Consider the following 13,709-nt stretch of genomic DNA (forward strand, 5'->3'; position numbering starts at 1 on the left):
CCGACCTACGTGCATGCTGCAACCGAGCCCGCACTTTACAAGGAAATCAAGCTCAGTAAGAAAGCCTGCCTAGAAGAGCTTTATCGAAACGTCAATTCGAACCCGTGGGGCGACGCCTATCGAGTTGCCATGGCGAAGATAAGAGGACCGGCAGTGCCACCGGATAGGTGCCCGGAGAGGATGAGAGCCATCGTAGAAGTACTAATCCCGTAGCATGAACCGACAGCCTGGCTACCTACGCCATACGGGACGCAGTGTGACTATGAAGAAGAAGCTCGAGTAACCAACGAGGAGCTGATGGTGGTGGCAAAAGCCTTGAGAAACAAAAAGGCCCCGGGACCAGACGGTATCCCCAACGTGGCTCTGAAAGCAGCAATCCTATCAAACCGGGATATGTTTAGGACCGCGTTGCAAAAGTGCATCGACGATGGTGACTTCCCCGATATCTGGAAGCGACAAAAGCTAGTGTTATTGCCGAAGCCAGGCAAGCCCCCTGGAGATCCTTCAGCATACAGGCCGATATGCCTGTTGGATACAGTCGGCAAAGTGCTTGAAAGAGTAATCCTTAACAGGCTTACAACATACACGGAGGGAGAGAATGGAATATCCAATATGCAGTTCGGTTTCCGGAAACGTAGATCCACTGTGGACGCCATACGAACGCTCGTGGAAACTATGGAGGCTGCACAGAAGCAAAAGAGAAGAGGAAACCGCTACTGCGGAGTGGTTGCACTGGACGTAAAAAAATGCCTTCAACAGTGCTAGCTGGGCTGCAATCGCCGAATCGCTGCACAGACTGAAAGTTCCCGAGTACCTCTGTAGGATCCTGAGGAGCTACTTCCGGAACCGGCAACTGATCTACGAAACTGACGCCGGAAAAAGAGGTACAACCGTAGCAGCGGGCGTTCCACAGGATTCCATTCTCGGCCCAACTCTCTGGAATGCTATGTACGACGGAGTGCTGAAGCTGAGCCTCCCCAGGGGCGTGCAGATTGTCGGTTTTGCGGACGACGTGGTGCTGCTAGTGACCGGCGAATCACTTAAGGAAGTGGAAGTAGTCGCAACGGAGGCGATAGACGTTGTGGAAGACTGGATGCGCGAGAAGAAGCTGACGTTAGCTCACCACAAAACTGAAATGGTTCCGATAAGCAACCGAAAGGCAAGAATTTCGGTCGGATATTGTATCATCGACTCAAAGCGGGAAGCTAAACAACTGGGAGTGATGATAGACGACCGGCTAAGCTTTAATAGTCGATGTGGCTGCATGCGGGAGGGCCGTAAAAGTGATTTCGGCACTTTTGCGCACGGGGAGGTGAACTTCCACATGACGCAGTTCTTGTCGTGTCACGGCTGTTTCTAAAAATATCTGAACAGGTTCGGCCACGCGAGTTCGCCGATCTGCATCGCGTGCGGTGATGCAGAGGAGACGCCTGAGCATGTGATCCTCGAATGCCCGCGATTCGCGCAAAACGAGATGTGAACCATTGTCGTTGAGGACGTTAACATGAACAATATTGTCAAAAGAATGTGCGCGGATAAAGAAAAATGGGACGCGGTGAACAGAACAGTCGTTCAAATTATGTCAGCGTTGCAACGAAGCTGGCGAGAGGAGCAACGACCATCAACGTAGCAGTATACGGCTTCGAGCCATCGAAGCTCCGATGAACTGGAAGTTACACACTAACTGGAATCGCCGGATCGACCATGGTGTAGACTAGATCCACCGACGGGGACCAGTTGAGTAGTATGCGACGTAGCACCGGGTTCGGGTCGTCGGGGCGCCAGTGAACCGGACGTCAGGCTTCACCGGAATCGCCGGACCGACCTCGACAACCTACCGGGTAGCTCGAGAATAGGCTAGATCCACCGCCGGGGATTAGACCGAGTAGACCGCGTCGTACAGCTAGCAGTGGGTCGTTGGGGCGCTAGTGAACCGGAATTGCTAGATAGACCTCAGCACCTACTGGCTGGCCCGTTGGGTAGGCTAGATTCACCGCCGGGAACTAGATCGAGTAGATCGGGACGAAGCGGGGAGCTAAATGGCTCACGCAAACGAACAACGTTATCGGCGGAAATCTACTGCTCGGTTTCGGGAGAATCTCTCTCGCCAGGGAATTCTCCGTCGGAGTAGGCTAGATCCACTGTCGGGGACTAGACCGAGCAGTTCACGAACAAGTAAGGGCAGGAGATGGAGGGCTCAGTGAGTTGCGGTGCTAAATGGCACCGTACAGGGAGCCAAAGGGCTCAAGAAATTGTGGTGCTAAAACAAAAGAAGAATCGGTATCGGGAGAGCTTCCTTCGCCGGGGAACTCTCCGTCGGCGTAAGCTAGATTCACCACCGGGGACTAGACTGAGTAGACCGCGACGAGATACCACCAGTCGCAGGTCGTCGGGGCATCAGTGAACCGGACGCCCTGCTCCATTGGAATCGCCGAACTGACCTCGATACCTGGTTGGTTGGCTCGGTTTCAGTTTCTCTCGTCGGGAAATTTTCCGTCGGAGTAGGCTAGGTCCATCGTCGGGGACTAGACCGAGTAGTTCGCGAATTGACCTTCTACTAACACTTATAAAAAATCCTAGCTAGTAACAGTTTTCGGCGAAATTGTTAATCATATTCTGGACAAATTGGATATTCAACGTCCACCTTTGGGTGTTAGTCCAACGCATCTATCAAAGTGGAAGCAATTACAACTCACTAAACCGTTTACCAGCTCCCGCCCCCCTAATCAAACAACCACTTGATTATACCTCCATTACCAATTAATCCTGTCGAATTGATTTTCTATTTCTTAATTGCCACCGGTCCAGCCCGACACTGATGGTGATCTCATTATGAATGCAGCGTTAATAAATTCAGCGCCGCACAGCATTCCAATAATTGTCCGCCGCGCGCCGTCTATGCGCTGTTGCGTCGCGTCGTCGTTGGCCGGAACGAGGCGTTCAAGCAGTCACACCTATCTACTGCGGAAGAAGCAGCAAACACACAACGCTGTCTGCAGCGCAGCAGATGAAATCCTAGGCCTACTTATTTGGAACCGGTGCCTATGTACGACTGTCTGTGGTTAATTGATTGAGACATCAGAGCTTTGTTCCTATGGGCGAGAGTCGCTAAACGTCGACATAGGGTGGCAGCTGCGAATTTAATAGAGCTGCGTTGGTTCTTAGTCGGACATAAAAATGAAACATTGCTTAGAACTACTGTCACCAACGGAACGGCATGACATAAAACATTGATTTCCCATTGGCGAACCGGTGGGTGAGCACGATGGAGGGCCTTTGCCTTTTCGTTTGCAGTCGATTTTCTTTTTCGCTGACTGGTATAGAATGGAAGAAATTTTGTTTAAATGATGTCATTCCTTTGGTAGACATATTGATAGAAATAACTACCCTCGAACTAACGGAGTGTGGGTGGGTGCTCCTCCAACCCAAAGCTTTGCGTGAATAAATTAAACCCGGGTTTGGTTGCTTTGCTTTCTGATTTGTTTGGAAAACATTCGAGCAGATGATGGTCAGTTTTCAGAAAAGAATTAAAATAATGTTAATTTTCTATTTATAAGAAACAGTGTATAGATGCTCGGTTTCCGCAAAAACGGATAGTGCAATTAGTTACTGTGGACAATTATCCGAAACCGTAGTAGTTCTGAAAACACCCATTAGAAAATTTTCCAATGAAACACAAGCGAGGATAAAAAAGACGAAAAGTTAATTCATTTTTGCGGGCGCTGTGCGTTCATTTCTCATTACCGACTATTTCGCATTTAAGAGAAGTGCAAATTAAAACATTAATGGGTGAAAACTATAGTTAAGTGAAAACCACTCTTTAAATAATGATTTGCTTGGTATCATTTTTCCACGTTTGAGAAACTTGAAGCAAAACGTAGCCAATAACGTTATTGGTTGTTTAATGAATGCTATTTTAATTTTCAAGTGTAGTTTACAAATCGAGTAAATTTATTCGTAATTTCGATATGAAAAAGTTTCGTACATACAACATATGATCTTTTTGTACAAATGACGAATTTTTGGTAACAGTTTTATTTTTATTTTGAATTAGTTTTAACTCGGCATTATAGAGAGAAGTAGATAGATAGTAGAAGAAGGATAGAAATCTCGTAAAACGAAGTGATCGGGTTTCCATCACTTGTACTTATCTATAACAACTTTTAAGCTTGAGATTGAGTTTGCGCCTCCCCCTTGGTTGCTACACCGTTATTGATCGGGACTAGCTGAAAGTGCACAGTCAATCAAAAAACGATAATGCCTGAGAGTAACAAATCATCCTTCAATGTACAGCTCCTGGTAATTCCAAGTTATATATCCAGACCCTAACGTAGATCGCAGCAGAAAAGGGAAGGAATGTTAGTCCTACACTTGCTTTTGTTAGAGCCAGTATATACTACTGCGCACTCCACAAGTTTCAGGAGGTTTGATTTGAGCGGCCCAAAATAAGCATAAACTGTACTGGAAAACTTACTTTGTATGACGGACATACTAGCAATTTCACGAACGAGTACTTTATTATAAACCTATTTGAAAGAGAAGCAAGCAGGTTTATCATGAATAGATGAGGAGAGTGATCAAAAATTGTTTCTTGGAAACACCACACATCGCAAGACTACCTTTGAAACATTGCTAACCTATAATATCAGTTTTTCCCGCCTTAATGTAAACGATGCCGATGTTTGGAATGCTATGTCCTCCGTTAACTCGCTGAAAGGGCCAGATCCGGATTGTTTGCTTTTTTTGTTTACAAAACATTGTGCTCGAGCCTAATACATACCAGTAAGCATTGTTTTCAAGCGTTTAATCACGGAAAATGTTATGACAAGTGTATGGAAAGACGCTACTATAGTTTCTGTTAGTTAGGCTGTTAAAGTTTACAATATTATAAATTATGGAAGGATCTCGCTTCCAAATTGGCTTTCTAGAACATAATTACTAACGTCAGCACGGATTTGTAAAAGCTGCAAGTTGATGCAATAAATTTTTATTTCGCTTTTACAATTGACACCACACGCTCAAGCCTATTTGGATCGCCATTCGATGTCCCTCAAGGAAATCACCTAGGGCCACTTATCTTTATCCTAATCATCAACGATCTCTGCACTCGCATCAAGTCTGAAAAACTACTCGACGCTGTTGATCTAAAAATCGGTTTTTCTTCTGCGCTTCAACAAAATATGGGCAATATTAAGGACTGGTGGTCGCTGAATGGAATGCAGATCAACGTCGATAAATTTAAGCTGCTGATGTCAGTACTGCATTGCATGCTGATACTGAAGGAAGGTGACTTTTCACTTCTACAAAATATTCTGAAATATGTTGAATTCATTGTGCTGTGCTTACACGCTCTGCGCTTTTCAGAAATTCTTACTTTTAATTTTTTTGGCAAAACATCAAATTGAGTACTTTTTTTATTACATCGAGATATTTCAATAATTTTCAATTCGCTCTTACTGACAGCAGATCTGTTTAATGTCAAGGAACAATATCTTGCTCTCGATTTTGATCTTTTAATCGTTCATACGACCAAAACGATATCAACTTGAGTGATCATTGCTGGCAATATCACAACATCAAGTTTAGTTTTCAATTTGCTATCAGACTTTACTCGGGTAGGCTAAATATCAAATATAAATTCTGAGATTTCAAATAACAGCGTGTATAGTCATATTTCTATATTGCTTCCGTGTATGAATTCTGATATCTTGTTAAACTGAGAAAAGTGAAAAGACTATCTTACCATTTTGTCAAACAAATTTCAGTCAGTAATTAGATTTTTCGTTAATACTTTCTAATATTCTGCTGGGCCAGGAACATCTTTAAATTAGAAGCCTTTGCATTCCATTGATTTTCGGCAGATTCATCGTTCAACGAAATGCAGATACTTAAGAAATTAGGAAATTTTAGCACATCTCGGCAAGCCTTTAAAAGCGTTTTATTGTTGGTAAACACTTTCACTCGGTCTATTTATTTCACAGTGTTAAATCAACATAGTCATTACCCATGTAGGAGAAGAAAACAAAAATAAATATGAACAGATACTCAAAAAATCTTCAGCGTCGACACGGGAACTGGCAATAATGTTAGATTAGTACTGTGGCTCGAGTGATTATAAAGTACAAGGAAACTCTCACTACTGCCAGCCATTCTCATCAACTGCGGATGAAGGTCATGCGGAGAATCAAACCTGATTCCAATATCTTGGATTATGATTTAGGGAATAAACTTCATCGACGATGAAATCTATGGGAATTTCAATCAAACCCCAATGGCTCAAACTCAACAAGGCTCCTACTCACAGCAAGGTTCCTAGAAGATTCAAGTTTTCTTTCGTGGATAAGTTCACGAAAAAAAATGATCTGGCAAGGTATCTGTTCCTACAACAAGAAAACTAGCTTTTTTGTGACGGATTAGAATAAGAATTTGGAAGTACTTAAAAGAGAGTGCTTCAATAACCAGATTTTACGCTTCATTAATTTTCATGGTGGCCCAGTTACGTGTTGGCCAGATCTAGTCAGCTGCCAGAACAGCAGGTTCGTGCGCAGAAAATTCTCAAGAGCAGAGTTTTGATTTTTTTACGTTTCTTATAAATGAAAGGTACAGAAATCCTCAAACTCTGTCGATCATTTCCGAGGCGTGGAGGGCCAAGTCTTGCGTACCAATAGCCTCAGCTCAACTAATTGAGTCCATGTCTGTTATCGAGAAGATCTCTTCAACAACCAACGCGGCCTGCTGGCTCGTGGTAGTATCAGATTCTTACTGCAGTGGTTAAGCTTACCGACTTAATCTAAACCTCTTGTTTACTCTAGTCCTCATCCCCCCGGGTCGTTAGGTATTACCTCAGGATGGATTGTGCTTCTGCTCTTTTTATTTTGTGTTACTCGTTGCTACTTTTTCTAATCCTTTTTGGTGTTACTTGTTTCTAGCTGGTACTGAGAATTCCTCGGCGGCGGTATTTCTCTCAATCACTCTGACGCGGATATCATCAGCAGTATAATTTCTGCTGACAACGATATCCCGTTTTTCTTCGACTTCGTGTTGTTTGTTCGAGTTCTTCCTTATCTCCCGTTGCTAGCTCGCTGACCGATCGTTGCTTTGTAACTGGTCTACTCACAACTATTGCTAATATCGAAACCTGTCGAAACAGGAACCGATCCGGAGATGCCGATCAATTTGACTTACATCCCTTTCCAGCCACCCTCGCAATATTTTTTCCTTGATTTTTTCAACGGCTTATTTCTAGAGTGTCCGAACTCATATTATATTTTGTGTTTCAAACGGTTCGCAGTATTGTTTCCTGTTAAGGCCCACTAAATGAGCAGCCGCTGGTGCCCGAAGAAGATCCCGTTAGATTTTCAGAGAAACATGCGCTCAGTGCACTAACGCGACTTCCGGAAATTTGAAAACCCTTGTGGGTTGCGCCTGAAATAGTTTTTTTTTGCCATAGTTCGAGATTTTGAGGGTATAACACATTTTTCAAACATTGATTTGTGTTTCATTTGTTGAGATTTACAACCTTTACTTTACTACTTTTACTGTAACAATTGTCTAGACATATCACACTAATTGAGTGAAATAACTGATAGTTTAACATTTTATTGATTACAATGAATCATATAACCAATAAAAGGAATAACTCAATCCTCAAAATCTGTAGTCCAGTCTGTTAAAACTCGGATAGATAGCGATACTACATGTGCCTAAAGAAACACAATTGAGAACAGTTCAACACGTTTTCATTGTGTCTCAAATTCCTTATGTATCAAGCTACACCGTGGCGGTTGATGTTAAGTATTGTCGTACCCATTCGTCTATTCGTGATGATCAAGAACCATGTGCAAAATAGATTGCCCAGAAAAATAATGAATTTTTGAAAACTCAATCGTCCTACACCTGATTCGCTTCCTAGTCTTATCAGGAGTACTTACACGAAATTTCAATGAAATCGGACTAGTCTAGCTAAAAACAAAAAACTTCAACAATGTTGACACCTAGCGGCGAAAATGCGAGCTAGTGGGTTTTATCCATGTAAACAGGCCCGACGAGAGGGGGGGGGGGGTCAGGGGGGGACTGCCTTGGGGCCCGGGTCAATTTTGGGGGCCCGCATTTTTAATTGAAAATAAAATATGCGTGTAGAGATTGAAAAAAATGAAGATATTCATACGAAAAAAAACAATACTTGTAATATTATATTTATTTGCCTTATTGAAAAAGCGAAGCGAATAGAAAAAAAAATCTTGAAGCTTGAACTAATTTTGTGAATACTGCTAACTTCTTGATATGTTTCTTTAGTTAAAATAAATGGTATAGTCGTATCATATGAGCACAATATTACTAGATTGATTGCTCAAAAATATATGGTTACAAAATATATTCTGTTACTATATAGTACATCAAGAGAAATAGGGCCCATTAGAATAAAATAAATTGAGTCTTTGATTTAAATTGAAGGGTTTGATTTAAATAAATTTCTTTTATTCAAATAACATGTGCCTGTTTCACACAAAAAACTATCAATGAATCAATTTATTTTCAATCGAAGAAATTTTTTAATTAAATTGAAATTTTTGGATGCATCAACCAAAATATCCATCTCATCAAATTAGCAATGATGTTATCTGAGTTTTTTGAAAATCAACATAATTATTGTTTATTTTAAGCAAATCTGTGAGTAAAGCAAAACCATGCTATAATTGCTTAAAAATGACTGTAATTGTTAACCCCTCCATGTCCAATGGACAATGTCCATGTTGTTTATAAACTACAATGTTTTCAAACAGCCACAACTTTCGATTTGGGGAAGATTTGCTAACAGAAACACGGAAAGTTAACAACTATTGCCGTGCCGTGGCTATTGCCATTCATTTGAGCACTAATAGTCATTATTATAACGTGGAGCAATGCTGTCAGGGACAGTTTTAATTAACGGTGAAAGTTGAAATTATGATATATCTGCGTTATCTTGAAATAATACTCAAAACTGTAGAAATTCATCAAATTCGACTGTCTTGAAAGTCTTTTCCATGCAGTTAAACAATTGTAAGTATTTCAGGAGGATGGTAATGAGCATAGGAAGGCAAAACATGAACAACTTCTAGCACTGCGAGAAAAGTTACAATCCTGACCATAACAGGTTTTTTGTGTTACCTCAACATAAAGTTTTGAGGTAAATTTGCCCCTTCTATCTTTAAATCATAACAACAGTCATATGAAAAATACTTGACAGTTACTGTTTTCGGCTAAATAAATCTGGACTACTTTTTCTGTTTCTACCGGGCCAGCGTAAAGCGAACGACAAAAACAGTTACTTTTATCTTTTGCGCATTGTCTGAAGAAACAAAGAATCGTTTATTCTCCTCATTAGAATCGATCAACATTAATGATCAGCAGCAGCAAAATATGGTGCTCCATATAAATACGGTGGTCGTTGACTTTAGGTCTGGTCGTATACTCGAGCTAGTATTCATGGTGTGGAACAATTTTTGATGGTGAAAATGTAATGAAATTCCGCTCGAATCGAAATCCACCTGAATATGGGCAATGGAAAAATCAAGGTACGGCTACATTCTCTAGCATCGCATAGGTACAATGTTGCCATTGAGAAGTTAATGTCGTAATTTTGAGAAGTTACAGTGGACAGAGAGAAACTACTACTCAGACATCCTCAATAATGTTTTTGTTGTAAGAATGCGGTTGGACCCATTCCTTCCAAGGCGACCCTGGAAAAATGAAAGACAATGCTGTACAACTAAACAGGAAACTCTCTGCACATTTAAAAGACTATTTATTACGTATCAGTTCTGTGAGCAGACGGCACATTATGGAAACCATGTCCAGAAGCCGCTAAGAAAAATCTGTTCAGATCATAACGGCATCTGCTATAGCTGCATCCAGTACCTCAAAATCAACAGAAAGCAAGAAGAAAGTAAACAAGGCAGTATTAACGATCGCAACATAAACGCTTATCAAGGCTGCATAAATGATGACGATATTGACGTGGATGCCAGCTTCCGTCTCGGAAAAGGGCTCCAATTGTAATGGCAAGTCACGCGCAAGTGGTTCTGATGGACCACCACTACTATTCGTTTATTTAATTTTGTTTTTTCATCTATCAAATGAATAAAAAACACACGACTCTTTTCAGCTGGCGCATTAAGGCATGTCAAATAAATTAATTATATAAAATTATATAAAACTAACTATTTTAAAAGGTGATTGAGACGTGGAAGCAGTACTATGACGAGCACCTGAACGGTGAAGCATCAGATGACGAAGGCGGTATGGCAACGGATCTTGGAGCACGCGAAGAAGACGATAGGCTACCGGCCCCTGATCTCCAAGAAGTCAAAAAGGAGATCGGTCGGCTGAAAAACAACAAAGCTGCCGGTGTAGATCAACTACCCAGAGAGCTATTAAAATAGGGTTGTGAAACACTGGCTTGAGCGCTGTCGAGATTCTTCCGGAGGAGTGGATGGAGGGTGTCGTTTGCCCAATCTACAAAAAGGGTGACAAGTTGGATTGCTGCAATTACCGCGCGATCACACTACTTAGCACCACCTACAAGGTCCTCTCCTAAATTCTTTACCGCCGATTGTCACCATTTGCAAGGGAGTTCGTGGGGCACTAACAAGCGAGATTCATGGGTTCCCGCGCTACCACGAACCAAATATTCGCAACTCGGTAGAAGTGCCGCGAATACATCATTTGTTCATCGATTTCAAATCGGCGTATGACACAATCGATCGAGATCAGCTATTGCAGATAATGCACGAGTACGATTTTCCGGATAAGCTAACACGATTAGTCAAAGTGACGATGCATCGAGTGATGGGCGTTGTTCGAGTATCAGGGGCACTCTGGAGTCCCTTTGAATCTCGAAGAGGGCTACGGCAAGGTGATGGTCTATCGTGCCTGCCGTTCAACGTTGCGTTAGAAGGTGTAATGAGAAGAGCAGGGATAGACACGAGTGGCACGATCTTCAGGAAGTCCGTCCAGCTTCTTGGCTTCGCAGATGACATTGACATAATGGCACGGAACTTTGAGGCGATGTCGGAAACGTACATCAGACTGAAAGCTGAAGCCAGTAGGATTGGACTTGCCATCAACGTTTCGAAGACAAATTACACGAGAGGAAGAGGTTCTAGAGACGACAATGTGAACCTCCCATCCCGAGTTCGGATTGACGGCGACGAAATCGAGATGGTCGACGAATTCGTGTATTTGCGCTCACTGGTAACCGCCGATCTTGGCGGGAAATCGTGCTTACTTTGGACTCCGGACAACGATCCGGTGAAGATGGTTCTTGAGGGCGACCCTACAGGAACAAGAAGACGGGCGCACAGCGAGCACGGTGGATCGACTAGATAGAAGACGACCTGCAGACCCTTCGAAGACTGCGAGGCTGGCGACAAGCAGCAATGGACCGAGTGGAGTGGATACGGCTTCTGCATACAGCAAGAGACAATAAGGCTCCAGCCTGAACGGTAAATAAGTATATAGTAGGGCCCGCTAATAATTTTAGTCCAGGAGGCCCGGTGCGGCTCTCGACGGCCCTGCATGTAAATTGTCGAAAAATTCCATACAAACTTCAGGCACGTTGATCAGGTAGTTATACTTGTGCGGTTAGCTTCAAAGTTGGTGCAAATCCTCCTGGTAGGACTAGGTATCGAGTCAGAGGCGGGCCGATTGAGTTTTCAAAAATTCATTATTTTTCTGGGCATTCTAATGTGCATTGTGTATCGGTGCAAGGTGTTTTATGAATGTAATAGACACGTCATTCTCAACGGGTTTGAACCGAAACTGCCTTTTCAAGACAAAAAAAGTCTAATGTGATTACCTATGAATGAGAGAAACAGCAAGCTGCATTGAAACGTGAAATTTGCGGGTAGTCTATGTGTACTTCTTATTTTTTAAGCCTGATGTCTTAAGGACATTAGAATACACCGGATTCTGTTTTTGCACGCACTTTTTTGCACGGATTTTTTTGCACGGTTTTGCAAAATAATACCATTTTGACATAGGACTACGTCTTTGTTTTCGATATGGGGGTGCACCTTGCAAATTCAGCAGAAATGGTATGTAACGAAAATTTGGTCCAATTTTAAACGCATATAATTCAGTCACTCACTATAAATTTTCAAATTTTTTACGCATATCGCCCCGAAATACTTCTAAGAATAGATTCCAATAGATAAACCCAAAGATTTTTGATATAATGGCATAAAAAAAATGAAAATAATGTACAACCTAGTCAAATTATTGCGCATTTACACACAGAAGATAGCGCTTCCCAAGTCCAGCACGACAGTGTTCGAGCAGATTAAATCATTTGAAGGATTGTTGGTTTCCGTGAGCAGAGGCAAATATTTCTCAAATAATTAATAAAGGGGGTTTATTTCTGTGGAACTTAAAAATATTGTCAGTACTCTTGCATATTTTCCTAGTGTAGATAATAACAATTACCAATAACGACTAGAACAGAGATTATCAAATTCCGATATAAGATCGAAAAGAAATATAGCATCATTCAACATGTTTATAAATAGTCGATTTATCCGCTTCAAACCTAAAAGATGAAAAAGGATAATAGGAATAAGACAAAAGTGGTTTCAATTCTAAATTTGTTTAGATCGATAACTCAAACATTTTTTAGGAGTAGACAAACTAGAGGACATCACATTTTTCGAAACACACATGCGTAAAATTTTGTCTTCCTCCCGAAGACCGGTGGTTACTTGGCAGACAGTCGCCGAAAGATCTAATTTTCTTTATCCAAAAATTGTACAAAGTCGAAAATAGGTTGAAAATGACTATGTAGCTAATTTCGTTGTGCCGAAAGTCCTAGAGAACTGGGAGCATTGCCGAATCGCTCGGACGTGGCTTTCTGTTCGTCCAATATTTTTGGAAGTTTTCTTGTAACATATAATATAATTAACAAGAAATCGTAGTCAATCGTTTAGTAGATTTTTTCTCCTGTATAGTTATGTGTTAATTAGTTTAAATATCGCGAGAATAGTTGGATGTTACATAGTGATTTTATCGCCAACAATTTTTGCCGTGTACGTGTATAAATCCGCCAAAAAATATGCCCAATCGTTCTACTTAGCGTCTACAGCGCCATCTCAATCTGACTAGTTGATGCAACGATTTTGTAGAGGATGGCTTCGCGAGAATTGTCATGAAAGTATTAATTCAGAGCAGCACGCTGGTGAGATGGTTTTATGCCTAATGCCTATACAGCCTATGTTCAAATAACGAATTTAATTCGCTAGTTGGACCGACTGACAAATGTCTAAAACTCTCCAAAGAAGACATCAGTAGTGTAAAAGATTGTTAGATAGATTGTCAAAGTCGATTTGACATGAGATTTTAACGTTCAGATGCTTTTTAGGTGGACAATGGTCCAACTAGCGGAGGTCCAACTAAAAAGCGGTCCAGTTAAAAAATGTCCAACAAGCGAATCGCGACTGTATATTTTACCTAAATATTTTCCTTACGTGCCAGAACCAACAATATAATTTTTAATTCTGGAAGTGCGAATATATTGCAAATATCCAATTGATATGAGGATCTATTCGCGCGGGGCTTATTGTATATGGCCTCAGAAAATACGTGTACGAACAGGCATTCTTGAAATGGGTCGTTGGATGTACAGTAAAGCTATCGCCTTTCATCTCCAGGACTAAACATGTGCACATCTATCGATA

General features: G+C 41.6%; 1 protein-coding gene across 8 annotated transcripts in view; it reads right to left on the reverse strand.

Moving 5' to 3' along the window:
• The window catches only part of LOC131690174 (titin), a 413,707-nt gene that overhangs the window by 196,674 nt on the left and 203,324 nt on the right, over positions 1–13,709 (reverse strand). The window lies entirely within an intron of this gene.

Source organism: Topomyia yanbarensis, chromosome 3 (genome assembly GCF_030247195.1).
Source record: "Topomyia yanbarensis strain Yona2022 chromosome 3, ASM3024719v1, whole genome shotgun sequence".
NCBI classification, from domain to species: domain Eukaryota; kingdom Metazoa; phylum Arthropoda; class Insecta; order Diptera; family Culicidae; genus Topomyia; species Topomyia yanbarensis.